The sequence below is a fragment of the Helianthus annuus genome, chromosome 4 (assembly GCF_002127325.2).
Source record: "Helianthus annuus cultivar XRQ/B chromosome 4, HanXRQr2.0-SUNRISE, whole genome shotgun sequence".
Lineage (NCBI taxonomy): Eukaryota > Viridiplantae > Streptophyta > Magnoliopsida > Asterales > Asteraceae > Helianthus > Helianthus annuus.
Window position 1 is genome coordinate 61,363,145 of NC_035436.2, and position 7,781 is coordinate 61,370,925.

The window sequence follows — 7,781 nt, forward strand, 5'->3', positions numbered from 1 at the left end:
TCAGAACTCCCCCTTACAACAAACTATTTTCCCGTTATGATTTCAAAACACTTAAGTTTGTTTTAATCAAAATGGTTTTTCCGGAAAATTAGTTTTGTTAAACCACTTGTAGGTTCGGGGATCAATTCAACACCTTGTTTTCAATCACTTATATGAAGATTACATCAAGTTCAAATTAATGACCTTGATTAATCACTTTGTCAGAGCAAACCTCTGTACCACTTGTAAGAAAATCAAGTACAACTTAATGTCCTTGATTTACCACTTGTAGGTATGCACAATCAAACCTGATATAAAGAATAATGTCGATTCATGCTCCACTCTTACCAACCTGGGAGCTCCGGCAAGTCACACTTAACCATTTTTTTAAAAAATTCAATAAAGATGCCGATTCATGCTTCGCGATTACCAACTTGGAAGCTCCGGCAAGTCAGGTTTATCGTTCAAAGAATTTGTCCACCCAAGCCTGACCAGCCTTGGGTGATACCGAGTTACCAACACTCGGTTTCTTACCTCCCATCTTCCTCTCATAGAACTCTTTAACCCCTTTGACTTTTCTGTCAATCATTTTACCAAAGATGTGTTTCACTTTGGGGTTGAAAGTCTTTTCAACATCAAAATCCTTTTTATCAGAATAAAATTTGTTCAAAATTTCAACTTTACCAATTTTCTTCTTAAAATTTTCAGCCCGAAGTGGTGGAAAATTCACATCATCCACAGTCGGGACTGATTTTTCACCTTTTTCCTTAACCTGTGGCTCATCTGATTTTGTGGAATCAGATCCATCGCCAGAAGATAGCTCCTCTGACTTTGATGAACCAGAATCATCGCTAGAACTATCACCAGATTTCTTAACAACCCATTTCTGGTTGTCAGAATTTGCTCTTCTCTTATAAAACCTGTTTGAACATTCACCAATTTCAAATTTAGAATTCTTGAAAAGTTTAGTTCTCTCAATTGGCGGTTCAAACTCAACCATTTGCTCTTTTCGTTTAGAAACTCTCTGTCTAGTTTGATTTGCCTGTGAACAATTCATGGCAATATGACCACTTTTACCACATTGGAAACAGGTTTGAGTTTCCTTCTTCTGATCAACAGCCTGCATCTCTTCTTGCTTCTTCGCAAGGAAATCTCTGTTCGACTGCTTTCTGAACAACTTTTCTTTTTCTTCTTCAGAAGATGTACCTGAAACAAATGTCATCTTTGAGTTAAATTCTCGAACATATTTTTCATTTTTATAATTTTCTGGTGGAATAAATCCAAGACCTTTCTTTTTGAAATTACCGTTATGGTTTGGTTTCTTTCGATAACCAGAACCAGAACTGTAACCTTTTTTCTTGTTTTCTCTTTGTTGAACTCTTGAGGTGTATTTTTTAGGTTTATCATTAAGATTTACATCTTTTATTTCAGAAATATTAATTTATGTTAGTTTGAAAACCTTTTTGATCATCTCAGATTTGACACCTCATATTGGAAATTCCTCATCAGAATATAATTTGTCAGAATCATTCAAAGTATATGCAACTTTAAACGTTTCATCATCCAAATTAGATTTTGATAACAGGAATTCTTTATTATAAACTCTTTTGCCATGTTTGTCATTTTGACTCGGAATGCTGGACTCAGACTTTGACTCCGATATAGACTCCGAATTTGACTCCTCAGTTTCATCGTTATCTAACACATGATCCACCACTTTCTTCATCAATTGAGATTGTTGATCAGTGTCAGACGATGTAAACGTGACATCAATATTTTCTGGCAAATTGATTGAAGACTCCGACTCCCACTGTAAGTTGGTTGCCTTTTTTACTCTTTCAGAATTTGGATTTCTTGGCAAATATCCATTTTCCAGCGGGGGTGGACACTTGTTATAACTGATACCTTGTTTCTTACCAGATGTTTTTACTTTAGGATCCTTCTTCTTTTCTTTCTTCTTTTCAAGAGTCTTTTCTTCAGAAACCTTCTGTTCTTCAGTTATTTCATTATCCTCAAATGCCTTCATGCCTTCAACAGTTGGATAAATCCTGTCAATGACATAAGAAGTACATGAGTAACTTTTTAATAAACGGTTAACTCTTTCTGTTTCAATTCTTTGAGACTCCAGTTTCTGTTCCAAAGCAGCACACTTCTCAATGTAATTGTTCACAACTTTTTGCTTTATCATGAAAGCTCCTTGAAGTGTTTTCATTGCTGTTGCCTGTTCTTCACTTGTATCATCGTACATATTCATGGCTTTGTTCAGCACATCATAAGACTCTTTCAACCTGTTCATGTTGTTGATCAATTCGCTGTTTTTCTTCTTTATGATCTTACAGGTTTCACAATTCACTGGAATCTCTCTTGCATCAGCTTCTTCATCAATCTTGAAGGCTGGAACTTCCTTCACTTTTCTTCTGACCACCGGAACATCTTCATCATCACTGTTGACCGGTGTTTTACCTTCTTCTTTTTCTTTTTAGCTTTCTCATCTTCAGTATCACTTTCTTCCATCTGTTTCAAGTGTTTAGCCATCCTTTTTGCATAATAATCAGTACCATCATCACTATCTTCTTCAATTCGAGCAACAAAAGCTTTTTGAGTTGAAGTTTTGTTTGGATCATAATCATCCCAATTGAAGTTCTCCCAGCTAAAACCTTCTGGCAACTTTTCATCATCTTGATCTATCAAACAAGCTTTACTATCAGCTGAAACATATTTGTCCCAATTGAAACCTGTTGAAGCTATTTGATCAACTTGATTCACCAGACAAGCTCTCTTTAAAGATTCTTCAATCACTTTTCTACCATGTGCCACTTGTGGTTCTTGTTGTTGTTGAGCAACTTGATGATATATGGCCTTCCGGTAGTAATCATTGTTGTTGTTGAACGGATTTTGAGCTCCACTTGCTTCACGATTAGTGCACTCCCTCTTGAAGTGTCCTTTTTTCCTACAATGAAAACAAGTAACTTTAGATTTATCAAAACCTAAAGTAGAAACATTAGCTTCACGTAAATCATCTCTTCCTGTGATCTGCTTAAATTTCTCAGCTCGTCTTAACACACCCGCCAAACACCATTTAATATCCATCAATTCCATTTCCTCAGCATCGATCTGATCGTAATCCTCTTTAGTCAACATTGGATTCCCGATCCGACCCGCAACAAAACTTCCATAGGATTCTAACACAGTTCCCAACAAAGATATATGGCTTTTGGCAAGTTCTTCAGAATATTCCTGATCATTTTCAAGATTCAATACAATGTTGCATTGAAGCTTCTTGCCATTTTTCTTTGTTAAAATGTTCGGATCAAATGATGTATATGATGAAAAACTAGTATTGCTGTTTGATCCTTTGGATGAATCTCCCGATGAACTCTTTGCATTGAAAGCTGTCTCAATCTTTGGAGACAAATTGGTAGATTTATCATTCAACCCTGCTTTGTAATAAAGCCCAATGTCTTGTTCACCGTCGAAATCTTTCATTCTTGAGATCTTTCTCTGCTCCATCTCTTGAGCCTCAATCTTTTCAATAAACTTGCTAAGTGTCAGATTGCTAAAACCTTTCTTGTTCCTTAGCATCATCAAGTATGTGCCCCAAGTCTCATGTGGCAACGCATCTGCAAATTTCTCAATCAACTCCTCATTATCTTTGTTTATGCTCACCCTCCTCATGTTCACCAACAAATTGCAGTACCTTTCAATTATCTGCTTTGTGCTTTCATTTTTCAAACCACGAAATAGATCAAACTCTTTCTTCAGAAGCGATTTCTTGTTCTTGATCATTTCTTGACTACCAACAAACTTCGATCTTAAAGCTTTCCAAATCGAATAAGCACTACCATTATGTTGCAACAAGACAAAGATGTCTTCTTTCACAGCTTGTTGTAATAGACTTAGCATCATTTTTTCATTCTTGTATTTCCTTTTATCATCAGCACTCATATCTTTGATAGCAATCTCCTCTTCATCATCATTCGTCGGTCTAACATACTTCGTCTCAACGCATTCCCAAGCATCTAAATAATTTGCTTGAACCCAGTTTTCAAACCGTCCTTCCCAACCTTTATACTCCTCAATGTTCATGAGCTTAGGCGGTTTTTGCATCGTCCCTGTTTCATTCTCCAACATTGTCTGCTGAGTTACAATGATCGAGGTAGCAAAGGCGTTATAAAATTCCTCTTCCATGTTTTGGATTTTCAAAGTTTCACAAAACAGTCCTTTCAAACGAAATTAAACTCAAACGGAATCACTCTGATGCGGAATTACAGTTTTCAAGCGAAATTACTTTGGAACGAAATTACTTGAAATGAAATTACCCTAATTTCGTTTGAAATTGCACACTTTCAAACGGAATTATAATCCCGTGAGAAATTACCAAACAGAATCAGACTTTTCAAACAGAATTGTCAATTCCGCGCGAACCTTTCAAACTAAATTACCCAACTGAAGCGGAATTACCTAATTCCGTATGAGATTTCAAACGAAATTAACCTGTTGAAGCGAAATTAAACTTAATCTCGTGTGGAATTATGTTGATGTCATCCTCTCGAACTGAAAATTGTCAAATTGATCAAGATATAGGTTGATTTAAGTTCTGAAACTTTCTAGGGTTTGTTAAAACAATAAAGCGCACATGATGTTTGAAAATCAAGACATTTTGACCGTAAAATCAAGTTTAATTTGAAAAAGAAGGTGTAGAAATCAGAATTTGCAGCTGAATTGGTATGAACTCTTCCTCCTGAGCTCTGATACCACTTGTAGGATCGTTTCGGACCCAAACGAGTCGATCAGAAGAGTTAATACTCAAAACGAAAGGCGGAAACAGACGTAATGAGCTCAATTCAGCAATATACACACATAAACTGCCTTTCTGATTGATTTGATGACAAAATACAGCGAGACGGCACTTCGGCAGCACTTCGTTACACTGACCGGAAAAAATTACATCTAATATTGTTTGGGAGGTATATATAGGGTTTCTATTTCCGCTTGAATGAGTTCCAAACGAAATTAAGACTCCATGCGGAATCTAATTCCGCGCGGAAATACATGCATTTCATTTTCAAGCGGAATTACCCTCCCATGCGAAATTACCTCTAATCTCGAACTACGTGCCCTGATTTAACATTCTAAGACAAGACTCGACACAAGATGAATTCGACAGACGCATGCACTAACAGGAGTGTGGGTGAAGTGGGAGAGAGGTGGTTTTTCAAGGGATGCCTTTGAAGTGAACCAAGCACCCCTGTTTATAGCCTGCACAGAAGCCCGGACACGGCCCCGTGTCCATTGGGCACGGCCCCGTGTCCACCCTCTTTCTCTTTCTTCATTAATTGCAGTTTGTCTGCATTAGTTGACCACGCTCCCGTGTCCACTGAGCACGGCCCCGTGTGCAGAAGCGTATCTGTACTATCAAGATTTGCTTCGATTCTGCGAATCTTAGCGTTGACCACGGCCCCGTGTCCGCTGGGCACGCCCCCGTGTCGGGAAATAGAAGCTTCTACAACTTTGTCTTTTCTGCAGATACTTGGGCACGCCCTCATGTCCAATGGGCACGGGGCGTGTTCTGCCTTCTGAAGTCTTGTTTTGCTTGGGAAGATGTTGTCGAGGGGTCGGGCATGCCACGTTTATCCCTTTTCTTGTATTTATGTTAGATTTTGCTGTGTTTTTGCTTCTTTTGTTCAATTAAGATCTTTTAACCCTAAAAATACAAAAGGAAGACAAAAGCACACTTTTTCCAACATTAGTACTAAAAAGGTTAGTTTTATGCCTCATTTGATGTAATTTATATGTTGCATTTTATACACATCAGTAACGCAGCAATAACCATGGCACCACCGGCTTTAGGTTCGAAAACATTCATCAGGTTGTATCCTGCTGCAAAACACAGGAAGATGTGAAGGGACACATAACAAAAATGAAGAACAAATCAAAAAATTAAAAATAATGATACCTTTCCCTTGATACCCATAAATCGGAAAACCCCTAGGGTTTTGAGGAGCCCATAACATGCTCATCCTGACCGCAACCAAAGCCCTCTCTTCAAGCTGGATGATAGTGATGACCTTCCGGGTAAGAACATTATACCATTCTTGCTCAGTAAAATCCACCGAAACATTCACACGTGGAACCCCTTCACTCTCAACCCGGTAGTGCATGTCACTGGGGAATGACTCCATGGGGGATATAGAAAAACTTTTGTTTCCAGTCATGGAGACTCTTTGGTGGATCCCGGCTACAAGGGTCAACCCCAGTGGTACGAGAGCTAAAGGAATAGAAACCACCGGTGTAAGTGACGAAATAAAAAACGTTGAACTTTTCAAAACTTGGCTCAACGCGGTTAGCCCAGCATATAAACCCAAAATGGGTAATTCGGGGCAAGCCCAGGGCGTTTATCTGAGAGATATGTAAACCATAACCAGTGAGCACTTCTCCTATGAAGTTTTACATCGGGAGGCGAAAGTTTCCTTCCCAGAAGAAATCGGCTTACAACGTCATGTATCCTGGAGGGGCATCAAGAGCAGTAGAATTGGGAGTCGAAAACTGAACACCCTAATCAGAAGAAAAACCAAAGTTCTCAATCAGATTGTTGAGTTCATCCTCTCTCCAACCAATAACTGCCTGATCTAGCCCTGGAGGATTCTTCGGTTTGTACTTCCTCTTCTTAGTAGTAATGGTGGATTTCAGAGCAGGAGTCATGTTTAAAGAAAAAGGAGAAGATTTAGAGAAGATTTCGGAGAGAAGTGGAGTTCAAATTTTGAAATGAGAAGGGAAAACTGTTGATATGGTGGTAACCATCCCATATTTATACCCATCTCATTTAATGCGATGGGTAGTGGACCGTCAGGAAGGCAGGGAGATAGCCAGTAAAACAGCGACACATCAGAAGAGAGAGAAAGAAACGCCGTCCTTTTAGGGCGCGTGGCCGCCACACACCTGACAAATGGCGAAAAACATGCCTGACACATCTGAAAAAGCAACTGTTTACGGCTTCGAAAAGACAGCCACCTCAGACGAAACGTCAGTCACATCAGTTGTCTCAATCTCCATCAAGAAACTTCCCTTAGAAGAAATCACCAAAGAAGCAAAGTTATCTTCATGCGCCATACGCCGTTTTGGATCAACTTCGCAAAGGTTACCTCCACGCGCCATGCGCCGTTTTGGCTCAACTTTGCAATGGTACCTTCATGCACCCTGCGCCGTTTTGGCTCAGCTTTGCAAGATCGTCTCTGTGCGCCATGCGCCGTTTTGGCTCAGCTTTGCAAGATCGTCTCTGTGCGCCATGCGCCGTTTTGGCTCACTTTGCAAGGTTGCCTCCACGCGCCACGTGCCATTTTGGCTCAACTTTGCAAGGTTACCTTCGTGCGCCACGCGCCATTTTGGCTCAATTTCGCAGATAACCTTCATGCGCATCGCGCCATTTTAGCTCAACATGCAAAATTCAAGCAAAGGCAAACAACAAAACCACTGCCCTTATAAGTCCAGAATCCCTCCTAGACGATAAACTCAACTAGAAGGCACACTGAACAGCGAGGACTTGAAGAGGTATGGTCCCAATTCCATGTACACATGGCAGGGACCACACCACCTTTTTCGTCCGACATGGCGCCTACATCAGCAAGCATATCCAGAAGCTTCTGGAAGATATCAAGGTGGCACCAAAGATGCTCCTCCATACAAAAAGGACAACACGTGTCACCAATAAACAGACGCCATATGGACCTGCAACACGATCTAAGGACAGACCGACAGCTGCAGTACTAATTCTCCTACCTGGACGAATAACGGCGCGCCACGTC